At 41.1% G+C, this 18,611-nt stretch overlaps 1 long non-coding RNA gene across 1 annotated transcript; it reads left to right on the top strand.

Annotated features, from left to right (window-relative positions):
• Positions 1-1,183: 1,183 nt before the first annotated feature.
• Positions 1,184-14,071, top strand: LOC132078922 (uncharacterized). Its single transcript, XR_009419338.1, has 3 exons — positions 1,184-1,281; positions 11,416-11,480; positions 13,982-14,071. It is a non-coding gene; the product is annotated as an uncharacterized LOC132078922 (long non-coding RNA).
• The last annotated feature ends 4,540 nt before the right edge of the window (positions 14,072-18,611 follow it).

Below are 18,611 nucleotides of genomic sequence, written 5' to 3'. Positions count from 1 at the left end.
TTTTAGTTTATTGCATAATGTCCTAAGTTTCGCTATAAAAGACTTGTTTTCATTTTGGGAAGATAATGATGACAATTGCACAGAATTTTTAAATAGTGCACACAACAGAAAACTTTCCAGAGCTCCAACAAACCCTTAGCTGCACATATTGTTTCAGCAGAATTAAGGAGTCAGCTCGTCTGGGTTAGACACTGAGGGATTGAGCTTTTAGTTCCAGACATCCTTTCCAAGTGTCTGACATAACTTTGCAAAGCCTTATTAAACATGAATTAATGAATCATTGGAGCTGATTTTATTTATTCACAATGTCACTGTGAAAAGACAGAGGAGTTTTGGATCATGGCACTCTGCAGCACTTGATGTTATTTTAGTTCATAATTGGTGGTGACAAAGCCACAAAACGCTTAGAGCATTTGGCTAACACCAAAAAAACATAATAGCAGGCACAGAAGTTATCTTACATCTACCTTCATTTGGAAGCAGATTATTTTGTCATCCTTGAGGAGACTGAAAAGAGACCCCAATTTCTGTGTTGGTTCAGATCATAACTCGCTGCCTGCCCTGCCCCATGTGTTTGAGTTTATGCTGCTGTCACCTGATACCCTGGAGGTCAGCGTGGCGGGGGGCGCTGAGGAAGGACTGACAATGCAAGAATGACTGCGAGCAAGAGGCATTCATCAGGGCTGATTCTGATCTCAGAGCAGCCAAAGATCAGCATGTATTTAAACAGATAGGGTTACTTTAAATAAATGTACAGTAGCAAAAATTCCAGGAAACCCTAAGGCAAACTGGAAAAAATAATCAGCTCTGTTTCCTTGTAGTCCTTTCCTATTTTGTATTGGAAAAAAAACAAAGAAGTGGGTTTTTTTTTTCCCAACACAAAGAACAGCTGAAATAGAAAAAGGAGAGAGGACTAACATGCTTTTACCGCAGGGCTTTGCTCAGCCTGAAGACAACCTCTAACTCAAGAAATATTCCCTTCTTTCATCTCTCCCATTTTTCACTTACAAAGGCAACAAACTGTAGGCAAATACAAGAAATGTGAATCTCCATCCTTGAGCTGTTTCTTGATCCCTTTCCTATTTTTACTTCTCATCTTCTATTCTCTTACAGACCCATCCTTTCCCGATAGCTCTGGGCACATATTTTTTGAAGTAAATGAAGCTGATTGAGATCTTGCTGACCCAGGTTAAACACAGATTCATGTCATGAAAGCCAGAGGAGCTGTATCAATATCAAACCAGTGTGAACAAAAGTAGAATCAGACCCAACGGCATAAAGGTATGGAAACATATATGTCCCAGTTGCCTCTTATTCACATCAGTTTAATGTTAATGAGGTGCCATTGGCTTCAGAGGAATGATTCCTGACTTACAGAAGTAGAAGTAACTGGAGATGCCAACAGTGCATGTGTTGTTTGGCACTGCTCTCCCTGCACAGCACAGGACGAACGCCAGGAGAGCCAGGAATGCCTTTCCCTGCCCGAGCCCTCTCACCTGCTCCCAGCTGAGCTATTCTTGCCCACCTGCTCTGGCAAGAAGCTCCCACACGTTTGGTGTCAAGCACAGCCATAGGGTGCTCCCCATCCTTTGGCACCGTGTTTCGGGACGTGGCCAAGGAACGGTGACTGGCTCCCTGTCACAGCCCCTCTTTCCATGCACACAGCCTATTTGCCCACAAGTCAGCCTCAAGCACTTGTTTGTACCTAGTCTTGCTGCCAGGTTAAAGAGCAGTTACCACAGGCAGAGGAAAAGAAATATTTTACAGGTTTGTAATTCATTAAAGCACTGGACCTGTTCCAATATGAGTCTACCATTGGGTAGGAAACAAGACATGTTCAGACTGTGGTCTACAATGACACACTTGTAATATTTGTGAACATTTCTAGTGACTGAAACTATTTTCTTGGTGTTCTGCCTGTGCCAAGAAACTCAAGCACACAAATTCAAGGTAATGCCCTTTTGCTGGCATGATTCAGGCTTCTGTCACTTCAAGTTTTAATGGTAGATTTAAGAGGGTCACTTCAACCATGAGCTATAAGACAAACACTCCTGAAACAAAAAAATTCCAGCATAGCACAAGCAACAAAATCACCTTAAATCTCCCAGGTGTGGCTCTTTAGTGGTTTATACTTAAGTGATTGCTGTGCATGTGAAGAAAAACACTTCAAAGATCCTTTTACCAGTACTATAGTCACACATTTACCTGGTTGGAGAAAAGAGTTCTTGTCTTTTCTCTTTTAGAAAGCCTGTAGAATAGAATTTACAAGACTTCAGAGTCGTTGGCCATAATCCACAAATCAGTACACATCTTCCTATTAATCAGAAATGAAAAATTTAAGTGGAAGTCAGTAAAACTGTGTCCTCTGACAAAATTGACAACAATCTCATTGGTTTTGACATCACTGACTTTGAATATCAACCTCCGTCACCTGTTACTTTCCATAACAGCTCTAACCAAGATCTTCCACAATAAAAGTAAAAACTTCTTTGTTTTTTAAACTCCTCCTCTACTTTCAAGAGGAGGCAATATATGTGTGACACCAAAAAAATAAAAAAAAAATTTAAAAAAGACATGTAAGTTTTCACAAATTGCATGAAGATTCAAAAATATTACGTGTTCTGATTTTCCTTGTAATTCTTTAGATGTTACTATCAGAATATCCCTCCAGTTCATCCAGTGTCAATTTGTATAAACTTATTGAGAGATTTACACAACTTAACACCAATAATTATACTCAACAGTGAATGTATGTTTCAGAATAATATCCAAATTATAATCTTAAAATGTAGAAAGGTTGAAGCTAAAATAAGGGGAAAGAAGAACCATAAAACAAAAAACAGATTCTCTTGCTTTGCCCAGGCTGTAGCTAAATGCTCAGGGAGCAGAAATAATTCTCACAGGAATGTATCAAACCAAGCAACAAAAATGCAGCCTCAATGCACAGAGAGTCAGCAGCAGTGCTGCCAGCCTCCAGGAGTCACAAGTCAGAAATGATGTCGTAGAAAACCAGGAGATGTTAAAGCTCAATGAATGTAAAAGTTCATTGTATTTGTTTGTGAAGTTTGCATTTGAAATTCACACTCAGAAGCTTTCCCCTCCAAAGCCTGAAAACATTTATTAATTGCTAAGCTTCTCATATGACTCTAGGAGCTGGGGAGTTTATGGAAAACATTAAACATAGAAAGCTTGGATGGGCAAACTCAACAATTTTGAGAAACAAAAATTAAACAGGACACAAAAGCCACGCCACCATGGCTGGAAGGACCCTGTGGACATGGCAAGAAGCAATCCAGTGAAATCAGCCATGCCAAATCACACAGTCACCAGATGGCTGGTGGTCCTCAATCCTGGCCTTGGGATGACCATCTACTTCTGGTTCAGAAAATTTGGGAAAATCTCTTCTGGGTAAATAGAAAAGAAGAGAAATTCAGAAGTCATAGACTCTTTCTAAAGAGGATGATCATGCAGTCAGTACTTGACTTTATGTGACAGTCACAGAGGTCACTGTCAGATGGGAACAAGCAGAGGGACCTGGGAGCATCAGCACTGGCTGAGACCAGCACAGCCAGCAATCCCTGTCATGCCATTCCCAGGGCATCCAGGCAGGGCACAGGGTCCCTCAGGGGGCTGTGAAGTCCCCATCTCTGGAGGCTTGCATGGCCCCACTGGATCAAGCTCTGGATAGCTTGGTCTGATGTCCCTTTCTGCTCCAAAAGAAGCAGTTCTGACAAGGTCTCATCCATTGTGAATTGCACTCTGATTCTACACCGTAACAATAATTGCCCTGAGAACAAACCATCATTCTCTACCATGTTTCACATGATAAAGTACAAATAAACAAACCCAAGCACAGGCAAATATAAACAGAAAATTGGAGCTCACATATTATAACCCAATTGCCGCTGAAGGGACCCCTTTTTAGGCAGCATTTGTATCAGATCCATAGGGCACACCAGCAGGTCACACAGCAGCTCCCAGCAGCAAATAATAAATAAACATATATATATAATGATAAAGAATAAAACAAATTTTAATTTCTACTTTAGGAGCCAAGGGAAATGGCCCACTGGTCGGTAGAGTTATGCAACAATTGACTTCCTTTCAAGTTGCAAATTACAAGATGGCACAAACACAACTATAAATATGTTCCTATCGTACTGAAATAAGTTTTGCTTTCAATTAAGCAGTTGTTAAAAGTATGTCTCTTTTTAAAGAACTGGCTTATGATAGGGGATATTTCTTCCTTGGCATTTTTAGTACATAGGAGCTTAAATTTAGGTTACAAAACAACCATTCTGACCTTTTCCCAGAGCTTTAAATCCTGGACAATTTCCATGGCACTCAGAGGTTGCTCAGTGCTTTTGAAAACTGGACCATTTCTTTCAGTTTTAGGAGTGTAACTTCCAGGTACAAGCCCTGACAATCCCAAACTAATATGTTTCAGAAAATAGTAGTTTTCCTGAAATACAGACAATTATAGACAAACCTTTGTGGAGTCAGATACACAGGCAAAAGTTTGAAGTGCTTTGTCTCAGTAGTACTTCAACAAACTTTATAGACAAGAAGCGGCCAGCTATGAGTTTTAAAAACCACAGATCATCTGCTTTTCCATCTCTCCAAATGGAATTCTGAAATGTCATCAGTTTAAGGTTTCAGATGAGAAGATATTTTTATCCATTTGAGAAAAAAAATCCATTTCCCATGCATTAAATTCATGTGAAACTCTAATGTTAGAGGCTGTGTCCGTCCTGCTCACTGATATAAATTGTACCCTGACAATCCCAGTGATGGGATTGGAAGTGGGTTGAACACCACAGCATCTCATAAGACAGCTCCTCAGTGCTATTCCTGCAGATAAGATATAATTTGTGCTCCCCTCAGGCACCAAAGGCAATGTACCAGTGCAATAATCTTCTGAGTATCCCAACATTTACAAATAATTTTAAAGACCTGCTAATATGGTTTAGTTCAGCAACTCTTCACAGTGCTGAGTGCTGACAGAAATGACAACTAAGAGAGTATTAAACAGCCTTTAGGATGTCTTGAAGGAGAAGGCTTGTGAAGCAGTTACGCCAAGGAACAAGCAGTGAGCAGCACGTTGAACATTTCATAATTCTCCAGCCCCACGTTTTGTTCAGACTGAACAAAAGCCTTGTTTTGGGTTATGTAAAACTCCCTAACAAATGGGACAAGGAACACAATGGAGAGGTTACAGCATAGTCATGAATGTGTTGTTTGTTTACTCATGTTCAAATTTTGTTACTAAACTGCTCAGCAGCCACATGCAAAACAGGTGGCAGAGCCTTAATAGGTTTTTTTAAAAACAGTTTCAAAGGGTTAGATAGTTTTATAGGACAAATTAAAGAGTTTGATAGAAGTATTAGAATAGCAGTTGATAGAAGTACTTAAGATGGCAACTAGTAAGGGGAAACCTGTTTACACACCAGAGGAACAAGTGACACTGAAGCTGGAGCTATTAAATGTCTGACAGAAAACCAGAAAAAAAATCTAGATAAATTGACTCAGATGCCCCCTGTGTTAATCACACTGAAATTAATAATGCAAAGTGATCAAGGCAAAATATGTTGGTGTCAGCTGAGGCAATATTTTGCCCCATCTCCCTCATGCCAGAGGCAGGGTGTGCAGTGCCCCCTGATTCCCCCTGCATCCCCACTTCCCTCCCCGTGCTGAGCTGTACAGTGGGAGCTTTTGGCACCAGTTTCTGCCAGTGAAATGCACAGGAGGACGTTCCAGCACTGGTGCCCAGAGCCATCACAAGAGCCTGCAAGGCCCCACCAGACCTCAAGAGGTACTAAAGATCAAATTCTCTGTGGAGGGGTTGCCATCTGTGGCAACACTTCCAAGACATCTCAGCAGGGAAGCAGTTTTTGCCATTTTTGTACTAAGAAAGAACATTTAAAGCCTCCATTCATTTTACTTTTGAAGTTGGATAGGAGTTAGGAAGGTAAATAATTATTAACTTTCTGGTTTGCTACACATTTCTTTTAGCAGATTCTGCCTCTGTCTCAACTATCCCATTCATTAAATGGTGTTACCATCAATTTCATCCTTCACGTGAGAATCTTTAAAATAAATCTACAAAAACTGTTAAGCTCTTAAAAAACAATGTTTAAATATCAGAGAAGAGGGAGCTTGTGTATTGCTTAAAAGAAACAAAAGAAGAAAAGAAATCAAAACGCATACTTTTAAGGCTTTTTTCCCTAATTATGAATATATTCATATTTCATAAAAATGTGACTTTATATACTTACATTAAATTTGTTAGATTTTTCATATAATGTGTATTTCTGAAAAAAATGCATGTTGCTAACAAAAAATGAACGTTAACTAAGAGACAGTTACACACATTTTATTCTTCTGGAAGTGGAAAATCCAAGCACATAAATCAAAATGACCCTAAAGCAGTGACCAGTATGCCCTAAGCAGATCAACAGTGGTTTCATTGACCTCCAGACTCATAAGGGTCATATTTTCACACAGATGAACTGGTCTTGAACTGCCTTGCCATTGCATTGTGCACAAAGGGACCCCAGCCACAAAGTGTCTCTGCTTTCTGTTAGTGTAACCTGGATCACTTCCCAAAACAAAAAAAATCAAAGCCACATTCCATTTTAGAAAGTGTTTGTCTGTCCTGCTTGATTCCTTTCTTCTAGTCTTGATTTTCATTAGTACATTTACATGAATTTACCATTAATATTCATATTAAAAACAAACAAACAAACAAACCCCCCAAAACAGCACAGTAACAGCCCTCAGAATCCATTATTACAGATTTTTCTTTTCTGAAGATTTTTCCAGGACACTTTTTCACACTTGTGAGATTCCAACTATTCAATTAGTGCACAAACTCTGGGCAATTCACTTCAAAGCTGTGGGCTCTCCTTCTAATAGACATGCACAGAAGCGTCCCTTACATCACAGGAGTGTTGCACAAGTGTTAAAGTGAATATCCTTGCAGTTTTCCTGCTTGGCAGGAGGGAGCACTGAGGCACTGACTGTAAACAAGAGGCTCAGCCCTGTGCTGAAGGACACCACAAAGATTACATGCCATTGGAGTTTTGTAAATTTACTTGTATAATGTCCAGCCAGTGGGTGAGCCTGGTTTGTGTCCCAGCATCAGATGCCACCCCAGCCTCTCGCTGGCTCTCAGCACAGGATGAATTTTCACAAAAACAGAGCATGCCATGGCTGGCTATGCAGAACATCTGTGGCACAGGCAGGAGCTGAATCCAAACCAGCTCATTCCCAGTTTACTGCTTTGATCACAAACTCTGCTCCTTACTATCCTGTAGCATCCCTCTGCACACCTTTGAGAGTGCTCCCAGGGCAAGATGGAGAAACAGCAAGTGAGGGCAGGAACAGACAGAAATGGGAGCTGTGCAGAGCAGGTCACCTGCTGTGGGTTCTCATCCTTACCCTAGAATTTTATAAAATAATTCTGGAAGCTTTGGGGGTGACTTCTGTGGCAGAACTGCAAAAGACAAAGTTTTCCCTCTTTCAGAAGCCCACATTTTCTTCCTAGTTTCAGTGCCACCATTCATATTAATGAAAAATGCACAATGTTTTTGTTGCCTCCTTTTTTTTTTTTGCAATGGAAGTGATTTCTCTCTGTCAAAATCAATCATCATATCAGTTTTAATCAGATAAAGCTTTTGGCTTCTACTATCTAAATTGCCCTTCCCACAGTGCCTAAGACAAGCATCAGTGCTCCATCACAAAATAAATGTGTTGATATTTGATAGCTCATTTGAACACGATGGTATTTACATCTTACTTGGTTAGATTTTCATTTAACACAAGTTATGGGTTCACATTGAAAATAAAAACAATACTTCTCTGTTCCTCTTGCCATTCATGTCTACTTTTGTTTCAGCCTAAAATAACACATTGCTGGAGGGTATTTTCTTAACACTGCCAAGCCTGAATGCAAGCCCTGTGGAAAATGTTTGTGTTGGGCTTGCCATGGTCCAGGCTAATAACAACGTGATGATGTATAGGTGAATTCCTGCTCCTCAAGTCCTCTGTGACACACGGATTAGGTCTGCCCTTATCTTCTAAGACATCTGGATGAGTGTCTGGGTTTTAATTTCACAATGAAGTCACAGGGGACTAGAGTTATGTTATGTGCTTATGAACAAAGTGGAATATCCCTGGTAAGGGCAAGAGTGGATTACCTTAGATAACTCTACTTAAACCAGGGAACATTTGAGAATGTTGAAGAAAGGAAAGAGGCTCCACCAATAAAAACAAACACAGGCTTAAATTTGTGTTCTGTGTACTAAACATTTTAAAGCTCCTGGAGGTTGAAATATGACCACATGTAAATGGACTGATAAAACTAAGACAACTCTTGAAAGACCAGATCAGGCTTCCCAGGACAACTACCAGCACTAAATCCTAATGGCATGCATAAATCATCTGAAGACACATTTATTCAGAAGATGCCACTTTAAAGTCAAAATACTCTGCTTTAATCACCAGAAATAGTATGTGCATGCGAACATTTGCAGAAAATGCTCAAGGGCAACATGAAATTAGTATCTTAAAATTCCTAAATACATGCTTTTCCTAAGATGAAGACTTTTATCTATTTATGCCCATAAAACTGTCAGGAAAAAAAGACCTGTGAGAGCATAAAAGGGTCAGTCCTGCTGACTACAGCCCAGCCATGGACAACATTAAAAACATCAAAGTTCATATGATGTTCATGGTTGGGCTCTGAGTGTTGCAGAGCTGAATAATCAGCTTGCCAGACCCAAACCCTGTGATCTGGGACTACTGCAGCTTCCCAGCTTCACTGAGACTCTATTCCCTTTCTGCAGCCTTTGTAGACATTTCCACACTCTCAGCCCCTAGTCAGGCTGTAATCCCAAGGGTCCAAGCCTACCTTGCTTGTCATCATGCTAATATCTGTTTGGGTCTGCAAGAGAGCCCAGGCTCAGCAGCCCAGAGAAGGGCTCTTCCCCTGCCTGTATTCACACTGAAAGCCTGAAGGATCCAGGCTTATTTTCCAGCATGGCTGCACACTGTTCCCTGTCTGCTCATGCATTTAAGTTGCAAAAGTGCTGAACACTTGCAATGCAAGAAAAAATGAAGATGCAAATAATGACATTGAAAGGAAAACAGACAAAATTCCATTTTGTTTAGCACATTAACTACCTGTCCTCTAATCTATTAAATTAAACGTGATCCAGACATATTGAAAGCTTTTAGTAAACCACAGAGATTAATATATACTTAAGAAATCTTCTGTTAATACAGTATTAGTTCATAAATATGCAACCAGCTAATCCATTTTAAATAAGCAATAATATAACCTGCAAAAGTTGTTGGCTTTTTTCCCCCTCAAATATCAATAGAAAATATATTAGGCTTCAGTGAAAACCATAGAAAAACTTTTATTGACTTTGGTGGGGTCAAGATTTCACCCAATAATTTTCATGACTGCAACAAAATAAAATATTTTCCTCCTGATTTAAAGACTCTACTCACAGTTTCTCTCCCTAGATGGGAATATATCTTTAAAATTGTCTCTGCTGTTCCCATATAGACAAGTTGTTCTATTTAGGCTAATCCAGCCATGAAAATAGCTAAATGAGGTGTCAAGATTTCTTTTTGATCCTCAGTTTAACAAGAGTTTTAATCAGTAATAGATCTAACATATGTGTGATGCTCTGCAAGCAACGTGAGAAAAGTATATCAGTTTTCTTTCTGAACACTTCACCTGTTTACTTTGCTTAACAAGCAATCAAAACACAGGTCCTGTTGCTATTGTTCATACATTAGATACAAATGGGGCAAATCCAAGAAACTGAACTTTCTCTAAATGTGTGTAAACTCTAAACTGCAGCCTACAGACCACAATATTTCAAGGGGAAAATTCTATGTGAGACACTGGCCCTGGAAAAATTAATGTACTACAAAAGACATCATTATAAGTCCTTCTTATGTGTTATTCACAGCAGTTTCTTAACAATGTAAAAATGTCTAAAATCCCATCAGTGAGACTGAGGCCAACCTTGTGAGCACAGATATCCTGCTTGGCTGGAAAGCTGGTGGAGTCCTTTACTATGTGAGATTATATATATCACTCTGATCCATTTGAAAGACACAGAGATGGCTGAGATTTAATGTTCTCTTCATTTTGCAAGGAGAGGCCACTGGTCTGGGCAAGGGGACAACAGCCACTGAGGGCTGTAGCCAATCTCACTGAAGCTGTTGTCACCAGGTGCCTGCTGCAGTTGCACCTCTGTACTGTGGGGTGGTAGGGGATGCTCTCAGCACTTCCACTTTGCCTAAACAAATATATTAGCTAAAACCACTGAAAAAATGCTGGACTAGTGCTTCTAGTTGTGCCATAAGGGCAAGCAGCAGGGTGGCAGCTGTGTCTCTGAGTCCTTCATTCATCACTGGGAGCTGTTGTCAAATGGAAACTGAGTCAAAGCCCTAAAACCAGCTCTGAGGCTTTAGTATGTGGATAGGAGCCAGGTGAAATAGCTAAAGCAGCAGGATTAACGTGACACCTTCTAGAATACAGTGGATTGGTGAGAAGCAGTTTCCTCATCTTTGACAGGTTAACAGGTATGCCTGAGGATGGAGGCAAAGCTCCAGTTTGCCAGAGGAAAGCAGGAAAGCTTCCAAGACCAAGCAGATCTATCTACCATCTCCAGTAACTGTGGGTAGGCTGAGCAAATTTGCCTTCAGTGTTCAAAGGGAGGCTGTGGCTCTGAGAACAGCAGCAGAACCCCACCCAGCCCTCAGCTGCAGTCTCACCTTTCCTGTGCAAGCGTGTGTGGGCCCACCTGAGCCACACACCTCCTGCTGCTCCTGGCGTGCTCGGGCTTGCCAGCACAGGTACACCAAGGAGGGCCAGCCTTGCAATCCTGTACTCAGACAGATGAGTTGCACATAAGTAATGAGCTGCTAGCATCCCAGCATGTTAGACAATATGCTGACAATGTCATAACATTATTTCATCCTTCTTAAAAGATAAGACCCAGCCTGTTCTAACCCGCTCAGGTCATTATCTTGTTACCACAAGATGTCCTGTCACTAACCAGTTTAGAGTATGTAAAGCTATAATTTGCACTAAAATGAATTATGTATTGTTTACAGTTTACCATTAAATTACAATGAACAAAAACAAGCATTTAGGATGCCTCTTTCAAAGTCTTCCAGATGAGTTTAAATGTACACAGAAACAAATGTCTTGATATAACAGCATTAGAAGTAGGCTGGAGCTTGGTTGACTAATTTTCACACTAACTTACTTAAAAGCCAGAAAGAAAACAGTGAAGATCTTTATACAGGCCATCAAAAAGCCTGACTGCAAGTGTTTCCAATTTGCTTTAGTAATTAAATTGAAAGGAGTTTACGGGTTTTTTCACCCAGGTCATTTACTACTTTGGAATTTTACTGCTTGCTTTGCAAAGAAAACAAACTGGAATGAGTAACTGGTGAGTATAAAGAGTGGATGAACACTGCTAAACAAACCAAACAGTGAGCTCAAGTGGATAGAGAAAACACAAGTCAGAATTCTAAATATGGATCTGAGAATAGTGTAAAAGGATTAGACGTCTTTGTCACATGAAGAGCAAACCCACATGCCAGCATGCCTTTCCAGTGCAAGCAGCCACTGATCAAAGTAACATCTACTAGTTTGTAAATATGCTAATCTTCATGTTTACACAAAAGTGTCAGCACTTGCTTTACATCACAAAGAGCCTCATACAGTTGAAGATTAATTACTTCCAACACTGAGATAGTGTGTAAATACTGGTTTCACCAGAACCCTACCTTTTGCTGTATTTGCACAGCTCAGCAGAGGTGTATGTTGCTAAGACAGATAATTCAGGGACACTTACAAAGTGTCAAATACCTCCGGATAGACAGACTTTTGACAGGTAGTTTAGTGACTATGCGGAGCCAGGATTAGGCAGGTTTAGGCTTCATGTTGCAAGTACTGGATCGAAAAATATATTTTTGCCTTTTTCTATGAATTTTAGCTCTGAATAGCACTATCTACCCTAAACATGATTTGTGCATTCAGCTTTTACACTTATATGTGATTACAAAACATTTAAAATTAATTTTTCCACTCACTGGCTTAATATCGCTTTCCTTCCTTATAGTGGCTTAGAGCCACCTCACAGTCCAGCAGGCTCTTGGCAGCGTCCATGTCTGTGCTGAATGCTCTGTTCTAACTCTTGTTTAGAGAAGGATAAGGGCTCTGATAGGGACACACAAACACATCATTTTCTAGTAGTGAATTTCAGAAACCTTCAGCTGTGGAATAAAACAGGGAACATAATTACAATGTGCACTGAGAAGGAGAGATCAGTACCTACTGCTGCATTTTTGCAACAGGGAATGACAATAAGGAAATGAAGCCAAGGCAAGACTGGATTTCCAAGGTTCAGGTGCTTAAGCCATGTCTTGCAAGATCTTTTTAAAAGATATTTTTCATTTCCATTACCATGTACTCTCTACAAAAAAAGCCACGGTGGCAATTCTAATACTGAAGGGCCACAAGCAACAATTAAAAAAAGGAAAAAATTCAAGTGGTAATTCTCTTCACCTCTCCCTTGCTCATAGTGTTCAGCACAATTGCCACAAGAACGTCACTACTTGCCAACAAATATTATCACACTTGTTTACTATTCTAAACTAAAGAAAAAAAGGTGGGATGTTGGCAAATGCTAGCATTAAAAGATTGCCAGAGCAAACAAGAGTGACTACATGAGGATAATTGGGAGATTTAAAGAAAAGAGAATCAAACGCAATGTTTAGAAAGTGACAAAGAAATGGCTTCCATGTGAAACACCAAACCTGAGTGGAAACACTTCCATATTAAACACTCAAGGAGGCATTTCATTTCACAGCAGTGCTTGCTGCCCAGGGCAGCCAGCCTTGCACTTCCTTCTTTACTCTGGCATGGCACCGGGAAGAGCTCTCAAGGCACAGGGGCTGACAGCGGCCGAGCAAGATTGATGAGGTGACACAGGGGCTGCTCTGTCCCCAGTCCCCGTCCCCAGGATGGCAGCTGGGAGCCTGCAGCCCTCACCTCCAGGCACTGCAGGGGCAGCAGGAGCTGCAGGCTGAGCTTGGGCACAGAGCAGAAACAACATGTGCAGCAGAGACTGAGGCTGCTGTGGTTAAATCAACATGCTCCATCTCACGTTTGCATAGGGCAACACAACCATCAGATTAATTACTAATTACAGTGGATTGCTCCTAAGTAGGTTCACAGCAATAATAGTAATAAAAAGACTAAAAGAAGCATTATTAGCATAGTTAATTATATGACCATTGGCGAGATTATTGATGGAGATACAAAATGCTGTTGAACAAGAAAGATATGTTTGACATTGCTTAAGAGAAGCTTCACTGTTGCTTCATATTTTTTGGATTTTTCTAATCATCTCATCTATGTTCCAAAAGTGCAAAAACCCAGTAATTATCTCTGTTTGATCTTTGACTAACAATTATTTATGAATCTATTGGAACAATAGTATTTCTGAAATGTAAGTAAACCCAGCAAACTTTATCAGCATGAAATCTTCAGCCACACTGGACTGGGTTATGGGAATCTGTCATGTGATGAAAGCAGACAATAGTCATTTATTGGTTAGTCATAATCCTTTCAGTAGTCCAGATTGCTGTTGCAAATTTGTTAAAAATCTGCTACCATTCACTGAGCAACCGTACAACACCTGAAGCAATAACATGGGTGGGGAATGTAAAGCAGCACTCTGATAGTCATGTGTGGCATGAGTTAGACAAGGCCACGGGAAAAGAGCTGAGAAAGAACAAGGTTGCATAAACCAGAGAGAGATTCCTGTTCTCCCACAGCATGTATGCAATTTAATCTCCAAATGGAGACCAGTTTAACTTTTCAAATGCTTCAAGAGTACAAAAAAGAATTATTCACTCAGCAGTTATTTTTTATCCTTTACAGAGTGGCCATGCGCTCCATGAAGGACCTACTGCAACGGGACACCACCTGCGTAAAACCACACTCTCATGTGAAAAGTATTTACATTAGTACACATTATTTTCCCTTTCATTTTTCTTTATTTGGTGCACTTGGCAATACATAGCTCGCAGCTCAGTCAGCCAGTTGCCCTAGTGTTTAACATGGCAACTTCAAGAATAAATATTAATATTTTTAATCATCTAGTTTGGCAAAGGAACTGAGGAACAGCTGCTGTATTTATGACTGCCTTCAATTCATATCCTGAAATAGGCTGGATTTGACTGCCTCCCTTTAAAAATATCCTAGAAGTCAGACCTCTGTTGGAGTCTAACTTTGGTGGCAGGTACAATTACTGCTCCCATTGAGAGGAAGACAGAGTTGTGACCAAGTGATATAGATCTGTTTTCAGAGCAGCACTCAGCAAACAAACAATCCTCCCAAGCACTTCAAGGGAACACAGAACAGCATAAATGGTTGTGTTAGCACGTTTGTCTCAACATTACTTTTTGGTTATGTTCTGATCACTCACTGCTAGTCATCATATTTTATGAACCTCACCCATGAACACTAACATGCAAACTGAAATTTAGGACTCCTGACCTTTAACACAAAGTGGCCATAGGTGTTCCCACAGCTGTTAAATAAACCTATGTTTATGGAGCCATAAATGTAGTGCAGGTGAAGTTTCCAATGATGTAATAACAAGTTCCATCGCTGTGCAGTTTGACATTTATACAGCAGTGTACCATCACTGGTGAATATTGTTTTACAATAACAGCACAGGTTCCTTCGATTAAATCACTCTTTCTTCATTTATGAGTCATTCGACCTTTAACCTCTCAGAGGAAGATCAAACCACTTCTTAAGGCCCCACTCTTTTTAACCAAGGAGCACAACAGTTGGTTAGATAACTAAGGAGGTTGGTATGTGCCCCCAGGGTTTCACAAACAACTGTCCTAGATCTTTTATAAGATAATCTTAACATAATCATGTAGCCACAAATTGTCGTGTAAATTCCCAATTAAAAACACCAAATAGGAGCTGTAAATCATGATACAACTGCCACCTTTTCAGCACTGAAATGCAGTTTGAAAAGCAGTAGAGGAGCTCTTGTTTGTGCTTGTTCTAGTATTCAACACACCAAAAGCAAAACAGTCCACTTGATTTACAAGAAAGAGATGAAGTGACAGGACAACTAAAACTGCACAAAACTGCAAAAACACAGCAGCAACACAGAATACAGAACTTACAAAACTGCCCCATCCCCCCTTCAGGACTATGCTTGTAAAAATGAGCATTTGTGTTGGCATGGCTCCACACCCACTCATTGTCCCAATTTACATAAAACTGCTGCATGCTCCTGTTGGAAGGATTGATGGCAATTTGGGAGATGGGAGGAGATTTTGTTTTTGAGAAATGGCAGCTTAATTACAATTTAATGTTAGAAAAATAAATAGTCATTAAAGCCCTTTATCCATGGCTGATTGGCTTCATTCCACAAACTTTAGCAAAGTTTGAATCAGACAGAACTGAAGACATCCCATCTGCCATTGTGCTTTGGCCTTTGTCAGGGACCCAGCTGAGCTGTGGGTACCCACTCACAGTGGGTGACACTTGTCCATTGGGACACAATCTCCAGCCTAGCTCATGACAACACAGATCCTCATTCCAAGACAGCTGCTTTTCTCCTGCCACCACCAAAAGTCAATCTCTGCTCCCTTTGGGAAAATAATTCTGTAGCCTAAATTATTCCAGGACTAGGCTTTAGTGCTAAGCACCTTGGATCCTTGTCCTTCACATGCACACTCACTTGAAGATTCACATCCTTTCCCTGTGAAATCCTTTCCCACTCTGGCAGCCAGAAACAGGATTAGAAAGGATTTTATAGGTGGTGCATAAACAATCCCTACAATTAATTACAAAAATTTTAAAGCATTCAGCAAATGTCTTAGTTGCTGTCAACAAGCAGTCAACAAATGCAGATTGCGTTTTTCTCCTCCTACTTCACACTTTCCATGTTTCCCAACACTTGCCAGAATGTTGTGGTGATAGATGCAGACAATAGATGCTTTACTAAACATGTCCTTGATATCTGCATAATCTCCTTTATTATATATCATTAACTTGGGCCAGTCCCATGTTATTGCTTCCTCAATAGTGCTAGCACATCATGATCAGGAAGGAGTTATTTATTGCTCCAAGAATGTGACTGTCTCACCCAACCAGTCAGACCTCAAAATTTTACTTACTTATCCATTTTAGCTTCAGTTCCCTACAGTACCTAATGCAGAAAAGATGAAAATGAGACATTGCAGCAATAAAGATTTACAATAAAATATTCCTCCCAAACACTTTTCCATGCTGCTAAAGTCTGAGCATTTGCAAATCCAAAATTATAGAAATGTCTTGTGTTCACTAATAAATCCCTTCTAAACAAATTTTTCAAGTGCAAAATATAGCCAGAGATATAATAACTTTTTCAAGGGCAAAACTCATGCTTGTGAGGTGCACAGGATCTGAATCTTCTGAGGGGAACCTTAGATATCGCAGGATAGAAGAATTCCAGAGCTGTAAATGGGACAATTTCCTCAGTGTTATCTGGTAAAACATGATAAAAACAAATTCCTTGGCAGGAATGTGGAGAAAAGAATAGTAAGAGGCCCATGCTGAAGAAAGAGAATGTTGAAGTGGTGGGCAAGGCCAGATTCTCATCCTGAGTAGCCCCAACTAAAGCAGAGTTCAGGGAGTCAGAGCTCTTTCTCTCACCCCAGATTTACTGAAGTAGCCCCAGGAGTACAGACTCCAAAGAAAGAGCCTCAGATAGAAATGCTCAGGTTGGAAATGGCTGCAAAGAGCCTGCAGTGAGGAAATTCCTGAGTGTCTATCTAGGGCCCACATCTCACAAAGGAAAAACAAACTTCTCTGAAGCCTCCCTTGGTGTGGTGCAGCAAGAATCTGTGTTCCCTCAAAGACAGCTGGAATGGTTTGGCTCCCAGTGGCAAAGCTGCCCTGACAGCCTCCTGCTGAGCCGGCCTCCCCAGGACAGCCCGCACTGCCCCCAAGGCGCTCCTGGGCTGGGCTTGCCAGGAACGTTCTCCATGGGGCTCAGCCCTACCAGGAACGTTCTCCACGGGGCTCAGCCCTACCAGGAACGTTCTCCACGGGGCTCAGCCCTACCAGGAACGTTATCCACGGGGCTCAGCCCTACCAGGAACGTTCTCCACGGGGCTCAGCCCTACCAGGAACGTTCTCCACGGGGCTCAGCCCTACCAGGAACGTTCTCCACGGGGCTCAGCCCTACCAGGAACGTTCTCCATGGGGCTCAGCCCTACCAGGAATGTTCTCCATGGGGCTCAGCCCTACCAGGAACGTTCTCCATGGGGCTCAGCCCCACCAGGAGTGTGTTCTATGGGGCTCAGCCCCACACTCTGCTCTGGCCCATCCTCCTCCCAGCAGGGCCCACATATCACAGGGCCACAAGGGCCCCCTCTTCTCCTCGCAGGCACAGAGCAAACTCACCTTTTTTCTCAATATCCCCATGTTTTTTCCTTCATCTTTTTACCTTTTTTTTAAACTAACTTTGTCTTTATGAAGATAGCTATCAGCTTATCAGAGGACAATACTAACAACCTCTCTTTTCTTCTCTGTTTTCTTTCCATGGCCAGCAAAGGAGATCCTAGGGGAACCATAATTATATCCCACCCTACCTAGCAATTTTGCCCAGCATAGTACTGTGGCCAAATGCACTGATGTTCCCAGTGTTTTTACTGCATAAATCCCTCAAAAAGGCTCTTATCATCCTTCCTTTTGGATAAATGCCCTCAGATCTGGGCATTTTCGATATACTTCTTGTGAGTGGCTGTTTCAGGAGTCATTACAAATCCATACTTTGTGCTCCTTAGCAGTACCTGAAGGCCATGGGAGCAGCTGCTCAGGGCATTGCATCCACTCTGCTTCATTTGTAAGGCATTTTCCAGATCCTGAAGATTCAACACTCACACCAGGCCAACAGACAATTCTGCTTTAGGCCATAGGGATCATTCAGAACCATGCCAATGAAAGTTGATGGTAAATGCCTAAAATATGAGCATGGTTGATCTGAACTACATAAATATTTGTACAGGCTCTGCATCTCCCAAAATGCAGAGTTTAGTCTGGTGCAACCTATGAAAACTGCTCTGGGACCAATATAATTTTTGGTTGTTCTTAAGCCCTGAGTGGAAGCCTAGGAGTTTTGCTCCTAGGACCTTACTTTTGGTACAGACTGTATTTGTGTTTTTTCTGTAGGTAGAGAAGCCAGGACACACAGGCTGTTTCCTCCCAGAGGGAGGCAGATAGATACAACCCCTCCTTTTTCCTTTTTTTTGGGAATGCCACAACAGTTCCACTGCTCCCCAGACAGTTCTGATTGAAGGCAATTCATCTTGCAAGGATAGGCCAGCAGGTTCACCAACCTAACTAATAGGCATGCTACAGGAACTCTAGAATATGTTCAGACAAGAACATTTTCTATTTTGAGTAAATGCTCATGCCTCTCATTGGTTTTTCCTACCCATTGTATTCTCCTGATAAATTCAATGCATTATCCTTTGCCCATCCTTGTTGGGTTTTA

The sequence above is a fragment of the Ammospiza nelsoni genome, chromosome 13, assembly GCF_027579445.1.
Source record: "Ammospiza nelsoni isolate bAmmNel1 chromosome 13, bAmmNel1.pri, whole genome shotgun sequence".
Classification (NCBI taxonomy): domain Eukaryota; kingdom Metazoa; phylum Chordata; class Aves; order Passeriformes; family Passerellidae; genus Ammospiza; species Ammospiza nelsoni.
Note: the sequence above shows the minus strand (reverse complement) of the source record. Positions and strands in the feature narration are given on the sequence as shown.